Source organism: Manis javanica, chromosome 2 (assembly GCF_040802235.1).
Source record: "Manis javanica isolate MJ-LG chromosome 2, MJ_LKY, whole genome shotgun sequence".
Classification (NCBI taxonomy): domain Eukaryota; kingdom Metazoa; phylum Chordata; class Mammalia; order Pholidota; family Manidae; genus Manis; species Manis javanica.
The window spans coordinates 91,848,503-91,862,187 of record NC_133157.1 but is presented as its reverse complement, the minus strand read 5'-3'; positions in this window follow the sequence as shown (position 1 = coordinate 91,862,187).

The following is a 13,685-nucleotide window of genomic DNA, read 5'->3' as shown; positions in this document are numbered from 1 at the left end:
GGCACTCTAACTCCCTGGGCAACAGGGAGCACAGAGGCCCTTTACGGAGATAAATAGCCTCCTGGCTGCTCCCCCTCCAACAGGGCTCCATCATTTTGGAGGAGCAGCCCCAGCCAGGCCACACCCACAGTAACAGCAGAGATAAACTCCATAGCAACCAGGCAGGTAGCAGAAGCCCTGTCTGTGCACAGCTGACAAGCATAAGCCACTAGAAGTTGCTATTCTCCCAGGAGAGGAAGGCCACAAACCAACAAGAAGGAAAGCACTCCCAGCTATCACTCGTACCAGCTCTGCAAACTATCTATCACCACGAAAAGGCAAAACTACAGGCAGACAAAGATCACAGAGACAACACCTGAGAAGGAGACAGACCTAACCAGTCTTCCTGAAAAACAGTTCAAAATAAAAATCATGAACATGCAGACAGAGATGAAGAGAAAAATGCAAGAGCAATGGGATGAAGTCCGGAGGGAGATCACATATGTCAGGAAGGAGATCACAGAAGTGAAACAAACCCTGGAAGAATATATACGTAGAATGGATAAGATGCAAGAGGCCATTCAAGGAATAGAAACTAGAGAACAGGAACATATAGAAGCTGACATAGAGAGAGATAAAAGGATCTCCAGGAATGAAACAACACTAAGAGAACTATGTGACCAATCCAAAAGGAATAATATTCGTATTATAGGGGTACCAGAAGAACAAGAAAGAGGAAAAGGGATAGAAAGTCTCTTTGAAGAAATAATTGCTGAAAACTTACCCAAACTGGGGGAGGAAATAATCAAACAGACCACGGAAATACACAGAACCCCCAACAGAAAGGATCCAAGGAGGACAACACCAAGACACATAATAATTAAAATGGCAAGGATCAAGGACAAGGAAAGAGTTTTAAAGGCAGCTAGAGAGAAAAAGGTCACCTATAAAGGAAAACCCATCAGGCTAACATCAGACTTCTCGACAGAAACCCTACAGGCCAGAAGAAAATGGCATGATATATTTAATGCAATGAAACAGAACGGCCTTGATCCAAGGATACTGTTTCCAGCACGACTATCATTTAAATATGATGGCAAGATTAAACAATTCCCAGACAAGCAAAAGCTGAGGGAATTTCCTTCCCACAAACCACCTCTACAGGGCATCTTACAAGGACTGGTCTAGATGGGAGCACTCCTAAAAAGAGCACAGAACAAAACACACAACATATGAAGAATGGAGGAGGAGGAATAAGAAGGGAGAGAAGAAAAGAATCTCCAGACAGTGTATATAACAGCTCAATAAGCAAGCTAAGTTAGGCAGTAAGATGCTAAAGAGGCTAACCTTGAACCTTTGGTAACCACGAATTTAAAGCCTGCAATGGCAATAAGTACATATCTTTCAATAGTCACCCTAAATGTAAATGAACTGAATGCACCAATCAAAAGATACAGAGTAATAGAATGGATAAAAAAGCAAGACCCATCTATATGCTGCTTACAAGAAACTCACCTCAAACCCAAAGACATGTACAGACTAGAAGTCAAGGGATGGAAAAACATATTTCAGGCAAACAACAGTGAGAAGAAAGCAGGGGTTGCAGTACTAATATCAGACAAAATAGACTTAAAAAAAACAAAGTAACAAGAGATAAAGAAGGACACTACATAATGATAAAGGGCTCAGTCCAACAAGAGGATATAACCATTCTAAATATATATGCACCCAACACAGGAGCACCAGCATTTGTGAAACAAATACTAACAGAACTAAAGAGGGAAATAGACTGCAATGCATTCATTTTAGGAGACTTCAGCACACCACTCACCCCAAAGGATAGATCCACTGGGCAGAAAATAAGTAAGGACACACAGGCACTGAACAACACACTAGAACAGATGGACCTAATAGACATCTATAGAACTCTACATCCAAAAGCAACAGGATATACATTCTTCTCAAGTGCATATGGAACATTCTCCACAATAAACCACATACTAGCTCACAAAAAGAGCCTCAGTAAATTCCAAAATATTGAAATTCTACAAACCAATTTTTCAGACCACAAAGGTATAAAACTAGAAATAAATTCTACAAAGAAAACAAAAAGGATCACAAACACATGGAGGCTTAATAACATGCTTCAAAATAATCAATGGACCAATGAACAAATCAAAATAGAGATCAAGGAATATATAGAAACAAATGACAACAACAACACAAAGCCCTAACTTCTGTGGGATGCAGTGAAAGCAGTCCTAAGAGGAAAGTATATAGCGATCCAGGCACACTTGAAGAAGGAAGAACAATCCCAAATGAATAGTCTAACATCACAATTATCAAAACTGGAAAAAGAAGAACAAATGAGGCCTAAGGTCAGCAGATGGAGGGACATAATAAAGATCAGAGAAGAAATAAAAAAATTGAGAAGAAAAAAACAATAGCAAAACTCAATGAAACCAAGAGCTGGTTCTTTGAGAAGATAAACAAAATAGATAAGCCTCTAGCCAAACTTATTAAGAGAAAAAGAGAATCAACACACATCAACAGATCAGAAATGAGAATGGAAAAATCACGACAGACTCCACAGAAATACAAAGAATTATTAAAGACTACTATGAAAACCTATATGCTAACAAGCTGGAAAACCTAGAAGAAATGGACAACTTCCTAGAAAAATACAACCTTCCAAGACTGACCAAGGAAGAAACACAAAAGTTAAACAAACCAATTATGAGCAAAGAAATTGAAGGGGTAATCAAAAAACTACCCAAGAACAAAACCCCGGGGCCAGACAGATTTACCTCGGAATTTTATCAGACACACAGAGAAGACATAATACCCATTCTCCTTAAAGTGTTCCAAAAAATAGAAGAGGAGGGAATACTCCCAAACTCATTCTATGAAGCCAACATCACCCTAATACCAAAACCAGGCAAAGACCCCACCAAAAAAAGAAAATTACAGACCAATATCCCTGATGAATGTAGATGCAAAAATACTCAATAAAATATTAGCAAACAGAATTCAACAGTATATCAAAGGGATCATACACCATGACCAAGTGGGATTCATCCCAGGGATGCAAGGATGGTACAACATTTGAAAATCCATCAACATCAATCACCACATCAACAAAAAGAAAGACAAACACCACATGATCATCTCCATAGATGCTGAAAAAGCATTTGACAAAATTCAACATCCATTCATGATAAAAACTCTCAGCAAAATGGGAATAGAGGGTAAGAACTTCAACATAATAAAGGCCATATATGATAAACCCACAGCCAACATTATACTGAACAGCGAGAAGCTGAAAGCATTTCCTCTGAGATCGGGAACCAGACAGGGATGCCCGCTCTCCCCACTGTTATTTAACATAGTACTGGAGGTCCTAGCCACAGCAATCAGACAAAAGAAAGAAATACAAGGAATCCAGATTGGTAAAGACGAAGTTAAACTGTCACTATTTGCAGAAGATATGATATTGTACATAAAAAATCCTAACGACTCCACTCCAAAACTGATAGAACTGATATTGGAATACAGCAAACTTGCAGGATACAAAATTAACACACAGAAATCTGTAGCTTTCCTATACACTAACAATGAACCAATAGAAAGAGAAATCAGGAAAACAATTCCATTCACAATTGCATCAAAAAGAATAAAATACCTAGGAATAAACCTAACCAAAGAAGTGAAAGACCTATACCCTGAAAACTACAAGTCACTCAAGAGAAATTGAAGGGGACACTAAAAAATGGAAACTCATCCCATGCTCATGGCTAGGAAGAATTAATATCATCAAAATGGCCATCCTGCCCAAAGCAATATACAGATTTGATGCAATCCCTATCAAATTACCAGCAACATTCTTCAATGAACTGGAACAAATAATTCAAAAATTCATATGGAAACACCAAAGACCCCAAATAGCCAAAGCAATCCTGAGAAACAAGAATAAAGAAGGGGGATCTTACTCCCCAACTTCAAGCTCTACTACAAAGCCATAGTAATCAAGACAATTTGGTACTGGCACAAGAACAAAGCCACAGACCAGTGGAACAGATTAGAGACTCCAGAAATTAACACAAACATATATGGTCAATTAATATTTGATAAAGGAGCCATGGACATACAATGGCAAAATGACAGTCTCTTCAACAGATGGTGCTGGCAAAACTGGACAGCTACATGTAGGAGAATGAAACTGGACCATTGTCTAACCCCATATACAAAGGTAAACTCAAAATGGATCAAAGCCCTGAATGTAAGTCATGAAACCATTAAACTTTTGGAAAAAAACATAGGCAGAAACCTCTTAGACATAAACATGAGTGACGTCTTCTTGAACATATCTTCCCGGGAAGGAAAACAACAGCAAAAATGATCAAGTGGGACTACATTAAGCTGAAAAGCTGTACAGCGAAAGACACCATCAATAGAACAAAAATGAACCCTACAGTATGGGAGAATATATTTGAAAATGACAGATCCGATAAATGCTTGACATCCAGAATATATAAAGAGCTCACACACCTCAACAAACAAAAAACAAATAACCCAATTAAAAAATGGGCAGAGGAACTGAACAGACAGTTCTCTAAAAAAGAAATACAGATGGCCAACAGACACATGAAAACATGCTCCACATCACTAATTATCAGAGAAATACAAATTAAAACTACAATGAGGTATCACCTCACACCAGTAAGGATGGCTGCCATCCAGAATACAAACAACAACAGATGTTGGCGAGGCTGTGGAGAAAGGGGAAACCTCCTACACTGCTGGTGGGAATGTAAATTAGTTCAACCATTGTGGAAAGCAGTATGGAGGTTCATCAAAATTCTCAAAACAGACCTACCATTTGACCCAGGAATTCCACTCCTAGGAATTTACCCTAAGAACGCAGCAATCAAGTTTGAGAAAGACAGATGCACCCCTATGTTTATCACAGCACTATTTACAATAGCCAAGAATTGGAAGCAACCTAAATGTCGATCGGTAGATGAATGGATAAAGAAGATGTGGTACATATACACAATGGAATACTACTCAGCCATAAGAAGAGGGCAAATCCTACCATTTGCAGCAACATGGATGGAGCTGGAGAGTATTATGCTCAGTGAAATAAGCCAAGCGGAGAAAGAGAAATACCAAATGTTTTCATTCCTCTGAGGAGTATAAGAACAAAGGAAAAACTGAAGGAACGAAACAGCAGTGGATTTACAGAATCTAAAAATGGACTAACAGGTACCAAAGGGAAAGGAACTGGGGAGGATGGGTGGGCAGGGAGGGATAAGGTGGGGGAAGAAGAAAGGGGGTATTAAGACTAGCATGCATGGGGGGGAGGGAGAAAGGGGAGGGTGGGCTGTTCAACACAGAGAGAACAAGTAGTGATTCTACAACATTTTGCTATGCTGATGTACAGTGACTGTAATGTGGTTTTTAGGGGGGACCTGGTATAGGGGAGAGCCTAGTAAACATAATATTCTTCATGTAAGTGTAGATTAAAGATAAAAAAAAAAGAAAGAAAGAGAAGGGGGATTACTCCCTGATAGGATAAAACTAACTGTAAATCAACAATTAATGCATGCTTTAAATATCCTTAATTTTGATCACTTAAAGGGTGTCAGATGATCGGCTATGGAGGTACTCTTTTCTGATATTGTTCCTTTCTCTTAATAAAAAAAAAAGCATTTCCTGTGTGCTGACCTCCAATGAGTTCTGCACAGTGGTATAGAGATCGTGTCAAAGTGTGGGCAAAGGGTCTGTTTGTTTTTATGCAGAAGATCAAGGCCTAGCTTCGGTACCCAGAAAATGAACTAAGATACGATATGAGGAGGAGCTTCCAGCATCAGCACTCTCTGGAGGACTCGTGCCGGGGGATGATCATCAAAAAGCCTCCACAGGGATCCGGGCGATGCTGCAGTTGCGGCTGCATCCATCCCACCGTTTCCTGGACTTGCCACTGGAATGAGGAGGGAGATGTCTAGGCTGGCGTGTGCATACAGTGAGACAACGAATTTGACTGGATCTGTACTGTTGGAACTCAACCAGGAGTTGGGAGGGGTGCAAGTTGTAGCGCTCCAAAATCTTACGACTATAGACTATCTACGGTTAAAAGAACATATGGGATGTGAACAGATCCCAGAAATGGGTTGCTTTAATTTGTCTGATTTCTCTCAGACTGTTCAAGTACAGTTGGACAATATCCATCATATCATAGACAAATTTTCACAAATGCCTAGGGTGCCTAACTGGTTTTCTTGGCTTCACAGGAGATGGCTGGTAATTATAGATTTGCTTTGTTTATGTCACCGTATTCCTATTATGTCAATATGTGTGCACAAGTTAGTTAGTAGTTTAAAACCTATACATGCTTAAGGTACTATACAAGAAGATATGTCAAAGAAATAATCAATCCTCCCATGTTTTCTTCCATATGCTACCTCTATAGCTTTTATTCTTCCTTCCTAATTACAACCCTTAAATAGAATTTGTACCTCATATCGAATTTACCAAGCATCATAATTCCTCCAGGTGGTAAAGATACCTCGAGACAAGTGCTGGGCATAGAAGCCACAGGGCATAAATCTGCAAAGAAGTAAAAAGCTAACCTTTTCAAACAATATGGCTTCTCTCTCACTTACCAAGTTTACATTTCTCTGTATGGCCCCGGAAGATGACTGGTTAGCCAGAGACGGGTAAGATTCCTCAAGGGAGGAACAACCTAAAACAGGCACAGTCGCAGGGGGGCCATCAGGTGAGAAATCGGGGAACAACAGTGGTGAAGCTTAGAACCTCACCCCCCACCCCCCTGTTTTGAGAGAAAGCTTCTGCATCTGTGGATGTTTTATTGCCCTTGTCTAGCTCGGATTAGCACATAGTCTACAAGCACACACCTGATCATCTACAATTGCTCTCTTACAACACTAAACTATGTTTTCTACCTTTATCTTGCATCTACCTACCACTTCAGCATTTTATTAAAAATAAAAATAATAATAATAAAGGGAGAAATGTGGGATCCACATATAAATCAAGTATAAAAATCAAACGAATATTCATATTTGACCTGATTGTTTATAGTTCCTAATGCGTGATCAAAACCGAAAGTTTCTGTGATGAATGCCCTTGTACTGTTCACCATGTAAGAACTTATTCACTATGTAAGAATTCGTTCACCATGTAAGAACTTGTTCGTTATGCTTCAGATGATTGGAGACTGACGAGAACTAGGCTTGAGATGGATTAATGACTGTGCATTGAGCATTGACCCCCCATACAGAATTTTATTGTTGTTAACAACCATTTGATCAATAAATATGAGAGATGCCCTCTCAAAAAAAAATATCCACAGAGGTGTTGAGAAAGAAACTGGAAAAACTATAAAAATGTCTGACAGTAGCAACTGAATTAAACAGCATCCTCCCAAGGGCACACTATGTAGTCCTCCAAACAAATACAGGGGGAATCCATATATACTTATGATAAGGAGAAAACTCCAAAATGCGGGGTTAGATGGAAATTCAGTATTAGGTAAATATATATATACCATACTCCAACTTTAAACTGTAGGTAATTTTTTCATATTTGTGCAAGAGTACCAAAGAATACTGAAGACATGTAATTGCTGATACTGTTTTTGAACAACAGGGGGTAGGGGCAGAGGATATGAGGGTTGGAGGGGTTGTGAGAGCTTTATTTTGTATGTCTGCATTGCTGGGATATTTTAGAATAAGAATGCCATTCGGTATTATTTGAATAATGAACAACAAATACACAGATAAACACAGCTAAGTAAAAACAATGTACACGGGAGGACTGAGGAATTAAAGAAATGCCTGTCTTTACTCAGGGTCCTCTTGGCCAACAATGCGTGGGCTCCATCCTCCGCAGGGCACTGTGCCTGGACGTCAGTTGAACATAGCTTTGAGGAGGGCACTTTCATGTTTAGAAAGGGAAAGAAGGGGGATGCCAAGTCTTTTTTTTCTTTCTTTTACAGTCTATTCAATTACTTTCCTCTTTTTTCATTCTTTTCGATTCTTGTAATTCATTTCTTTTTACCATTTTTAATGGTAATTCACTTCTGATTTTGTAATTTATTGCTGTTTTTAACTATATCTATTGATTAAAGTTAACACACCAGGGTGTGTCAGTCAGGTTCTATATTAGGATTGATTGAGAAACTTGCTTTATGAAGACTCTTTGACAACATACAAGAAGTTTGTAGGGTTTTCACCAGTCTAGAGGAAGACCTGGTCAACAGGAATGGAAATGAGTGGCTCGAGAGGAACTTAGCCTTCCTAAGTTGCCTTCACCTTGTGAGTGTTGGTGAAGACACACCCTACCTCCACCTTCTTCCCGCTTGCCAGAGCTCCCCTCTGGGCCCCAGTGGGAAGCCCTCAGGCATGGAAGCCCATTGGTAGCCTCTTAGGGCAGAGAGCCAAGTGAAAACAGTCTGATTTTGGGAATTGGGGTACTTAGCTGGATAGAACAGTTTTGACCCTTATTTGTTGTGCACTGTGCCAACCCTGCCATGTGAACTCAGCATTTTGTACAATTCTTCTAAGTTACAACCTATTCTGATTGGCATTTTGTCACAATTTTTTTCTGATTTGTTGTTCTTGAAATCTCAAAAATGGCCTTAAAATGTGTTCAACACAGTTGATAAACAATAGAGTTCAGAGCTGAATTTGTATGTGGCCCCTCCTGACTACAATTTTCACAGCACTCTCATTCATAATTGCTTTTGAGGGGATTCTTGGCAGGCTTAATTTAAGCTTTATCTAAATAGCTTTAGAAATGAAGCAGTCTTTTCAAATATTGCCCACAATTCATGTTTAATTGCTATTTAAAAAGCAATACTTGAAAAGGTTCCCACAGCAAGACTTTTTTTCACTGGAGAAAATAGGAATGAAAGGAAATCAAGGCATGGAGATGTTACCTGAACTGGAGTGTTCTGAGAGGTGCCATGCTATTTCTGGGTGGTGAACTGGGGCTGCCTTTTATTCCACACAGTAAATAAACATCACCCTCCTTGCCTCTCACAAGCAACCTGAGAACTATCTATGATGCCTTCTTCATACCAGTGTAAGGCATAGGTGCAATTCCGCTGGGACAAAATTAGTTGTGATCATCTTCAGATCTGAGTAGGTGCTTTAATCATGCCCATTCACCAACATCAACCCATCATATGTAAGCTGTACACACATAGTTGTTCAATACAAAAGTGAATTTTGGGAAAATGCCTATATCTTATAACTATTATCAAGCTCTTCTGGTCAGACAATGCTTGATTGTCATTCAACTCACCTGAAACTCATTATGTGCTTTTTCATTGCCATTAACTTTTAAATTTCAGAGTTCCTTCAGACAATTTTATCCCAAAGCAGAATGCATGTGAGAACCACCTGAGAACCAGATTCATTCTAGGCTAACTGAATCAGATTGAATCTAGAGTCTGTATTTTTAAAGAGCTCCTCTTTTGATCCTAACACCTAGCCATGTTTGGAACCCTACAACATAGAGTAATTTTTTATTTGTAAATATATTCTATTTTCTAAGTAGATAAATATCAAATAATTATGTATATATATGTGTGTGTGTGTATGTGTTACACATATGTGTGTGTGTATGTGTTATGTGTATGTATTTACATATAGTATGTTGGGGCAGTAGTTAGGAAGCATCTGTTGCAGAAACTTTGGAGGATAATTTTCTAATTTTCTGCAGCTTTCTTGCATGGTGATGGTAGGTAGATAACCCGAAGTAGGTGGGTGACTGTAGAATAATTTTTAATTTTCTTTGTTATATGAATCACTTTCACTTCAGGGAACTAAAGACAATGTGTTGATCTGTTTTTATACATCAAATTCTTCCTGGTAGTTAGTTTCGATAATTTATAATCTGACTTGAAGTCAATTTCCCATTTCTCCTTAGATGAAGATTATAGGCCCCAGTGGATATAACACAGGCAGGGCAAGATGGCAGATTAAAGCCCAGAATATCACTAATTTCATTAGCTCTAAAGAGGATAAATCATTAAGTGAAAATGGAATACTCCAATTAAAACTAAAAGATTATCAGATTGGATAAAAAAGTACCTAATTATGTACAGTTTACAGGACATGTGTTTTAAATTTGCGACTACAGCACCACAACCCACTGATAGAACAAAGGACCATCTCAGTGCATGCAGAAAAAATGATAAAAATCAAATGCATAAGTGCACTTAGTGAACTAGAAATAGGAAGAAATGTTCTTAATCTGATGAAGATCTACAAATAACAAAACAGATGTTAAAGCAAGCATCATACTCAAAGCTTTAAGACATTATCTCTGACATCAGAAATAAAGCAAGAATCTGCTATCACTTTTATTCAGCTCTGTTGTGGAGATTCCAGTTGGCACAAAAAGAGACGGGGAAAAATTGAAATGGGAGAAATAGAATAGTTATTATTTTATATGTATATAACTCTGTAGACAACTCAACAGACTCTAATAGTCTATTATAATTAATAAGCAAATTGTCAAGTTCAATTATACTGGTTATAACCAATATATGAGAACCAATTGTATTTCTATATACTAGCAAAAAATTTAGAAAATAAAATTTAATGCAAAGACCATTTATGCAAGCATTAAAACATTTAAATATAGGAATAAATCTAAACAGAGCTGTGTTAGTGATATCAACTCAGATGGTCAGAACTTGTGCTTCTAAGCCCCAGCCTGTGCTGGCTCTGGAAGTGTACAACTGTACTCATTCTGGTCCTGCCAGTGTTTTCCGTGCCCAAACAGATTCCTAAAGCCCTTGGAACAGAGCTGTCCCTGGTGAATCCCTTTCTTCTCCATGGCAATCCCACAAACACTAGAACCAATTGACTTTTGCCAAGCCAGGATGGCAGCTTGCCTTTCCCATATGGTCCTTTGCATGGACTGCCATATGGCACATATGTCAACACTTGAGCTCTGTGTGACCTTGACTGTGGTCCTCACCTCCCAGTTCGTGTTAGCACACTACACTGATAGGACCCAGGGTGCACATGTCTGGGTTTTTAAGGCAAAGGGGTTGAATCCCATAAACAGAGCTGGTGCGGGGACCTGGAGTCCTATGGTCCAGGATGTGTGGCCATCCTCAGCAAAGGTGAGAGCCCTCTGGGCCCCCGACCACTAGTGCAGGGGGCCTGTTTGGTTTCTGCAGGCAGCATACACCACACATGTGTGTTTTGCTCTGACAAGAAAGACTGATGACCTTGCGTGTTGGCTGAGCAAGAAACAGCTCTCCAGTGGCGGGCTGTAGCCACTCAGCCACCACGTGGCCCACACAGGACCCTCAGAGACAGCAGCTGGAGAGGACACCCTGTCTGTGGCCAGGGACAAGTCCCAACAGGAAAACCACAGTGGAGGCCCGAGAATTTGTTAATAAAACCTATTCAGTTATGACTATTGTCCTTTTGAGAAACATTCCCTAGCTTGTATTAATCTAGTAAAGGCTGAATGCTTAGCTATGAGACATGAGGTGACCGAGGGACCCAGGAGGCCTTTCATGAACAGCTTTCTGCCGGATTCTTCCACAGGCCCAGCTGCATCCTGGAAGTGGTATCGGGGACCTACTTGCACAGGCCCTAGAGTGCAAGTGGCATGTCCCTCCCACCACTGCCAGGGTCATGAGGAGTACCCTCTGGCCACTTGGCAGAGAAATGTTAACTTCAAGTCCCTCCCAGGTGGCACTGGGGCAGGGTGGGCAGAGCATGATGGCTGCACCAGTGGCACCTTCCCAGACAGGCCTTCTGTCCTGACTGTTTACTGCAGCCTGCCTTCTATCATGTCACAGTTCTACTCTCATTATACAGCTTACTAGTATAGAAAATTGTCTTGCTTATATCCACCTGGCTTATTTCACTGAGCATAATACACTCTTGGACCATCCATGTTGTTGCAAAGGGCAGGATTCCTCACTTTTTATAGCTGAATAATATTCCATTGTGTACATGTACCACCCTTCTCTATCCATTCATCTACGACGGTAAATTTTCCTTTGTATTTGTCTGTTTCTTTTGTTTAGAACATAAAATAGCTAAGTTCAGAGAACTTACTGTCATAGCATGAAAAACAGAAGCCTAACATTCAACCAAAACATAATGCAAGCCAGATATGTAATTTTAAAGTTTCTACTAGATGTTTTAAAATAGCAACAAACAAAACAGATGACATTAACTTTAACAGTGTGTCTTACTTAACCTACTGTACATAAAAATTATTATTAACAGGTAATCAGTGTTACCTGGACTCAGCTCGTGCAGCTGTAGCTACGGCAGCACAGCCAGGAGTGATACACAGGCGACTAAGTCCTTGTTGATGAAACAAGTGCACTAAGTCTTTCAGCACTGTAGGTCCATTCAGAAGTCCTGTGACAGACAATACCCTAGATATTGTTGCTTCTATATGATTTTATAATAAATGTTATTTTTTTCTGTGTTTCTTTTTCCTTCCATTGCATATTTCCTTCTGGTTTCTTCATGTTCCTGTTCCCTCCTCCTTTTGCATCTGACTCTCCTTTTCATTTCTATTAGTGTTTATGTTTCCATTCTTAACAATTTCTTTATCAAAATGTAAAAATTAAATAATTATTAGGCCACTCAATAGGATGACTTGTTAGTTATTTCTCACCCCACTAAAATGTACCATTTTGAACCCTGCTTTCTTTCCTACTTTTCCCACACACAGGAAACCTGATCATATGAGCCCTCCACTCTCCCACGTTTGTAAATCTTGATACTGATTGGAGAGATTTTTTTTGTCAAGCTATTATTAAAGTTAGCTTGCAATATAGTGCATTTCCTTGTTCAGAGGCTTAATGAAACCCTACATGTCAATCTCATTCTCAGGACTATCTACTCACTGTAGCCACTGTAACAGTTTCTCCATCACTATTTCCTCTAGTGATGACCATGTCTGCACCAATATAGTTTTTCTGCTCCAGTTACCATGGAGATAAAGATCTTCAACCATCCTCCTCAGATAGGAATCATGGGATGAGCCTCTCTGAATTTCTCCCTGCACTAATAAATGTCTTCATTTTGTCTTGACAGTTTAATGATATCTTTATTTTTGAATAGCCTTATTGAATTACAATTAATACAGAATAAAATTCATCCTTTTAGAGTTTCATTTCAATGATGTGCTCACGGAGATGTGCAACCATCACCTCAGTCAACTGCAGAACCTTTTCCGTCATCACTGTGTCCACTACAAGTCACTCCCCATTCCCTGTAGCAACCACTGATTCACATCTTGGTTCGTAGACTTGCCTATTCTGAAAATTTCACATTAAGTGCAGTCATACAATTTGTGTTCTTTTTTGACTGGCTTCTTCACTTAGGATAAGATTTTCTAGATTTATCCGTGTTGTAGCATGTGTAAGTACATGATGTTTTTTTTTGAGAGGGCATCTCTCATATTTATTGATCAAATGGTTGTTAACAACAATAAAATTCTGTATAGGGGAGTCAATGCTCAATGCACAATCATTAATCCACCCCCAGCCTAATTCTCGTCAGTCTCTGATCTTCTGAAGCATAACGAACAAGTTCTTACCTGAACAAATTCTTACATAGTGAATAAGTTCTTACATGGTGAACAGTACAAGGGCAGTCATCACAAAAAGTTTCGGTTTTGATCACTCA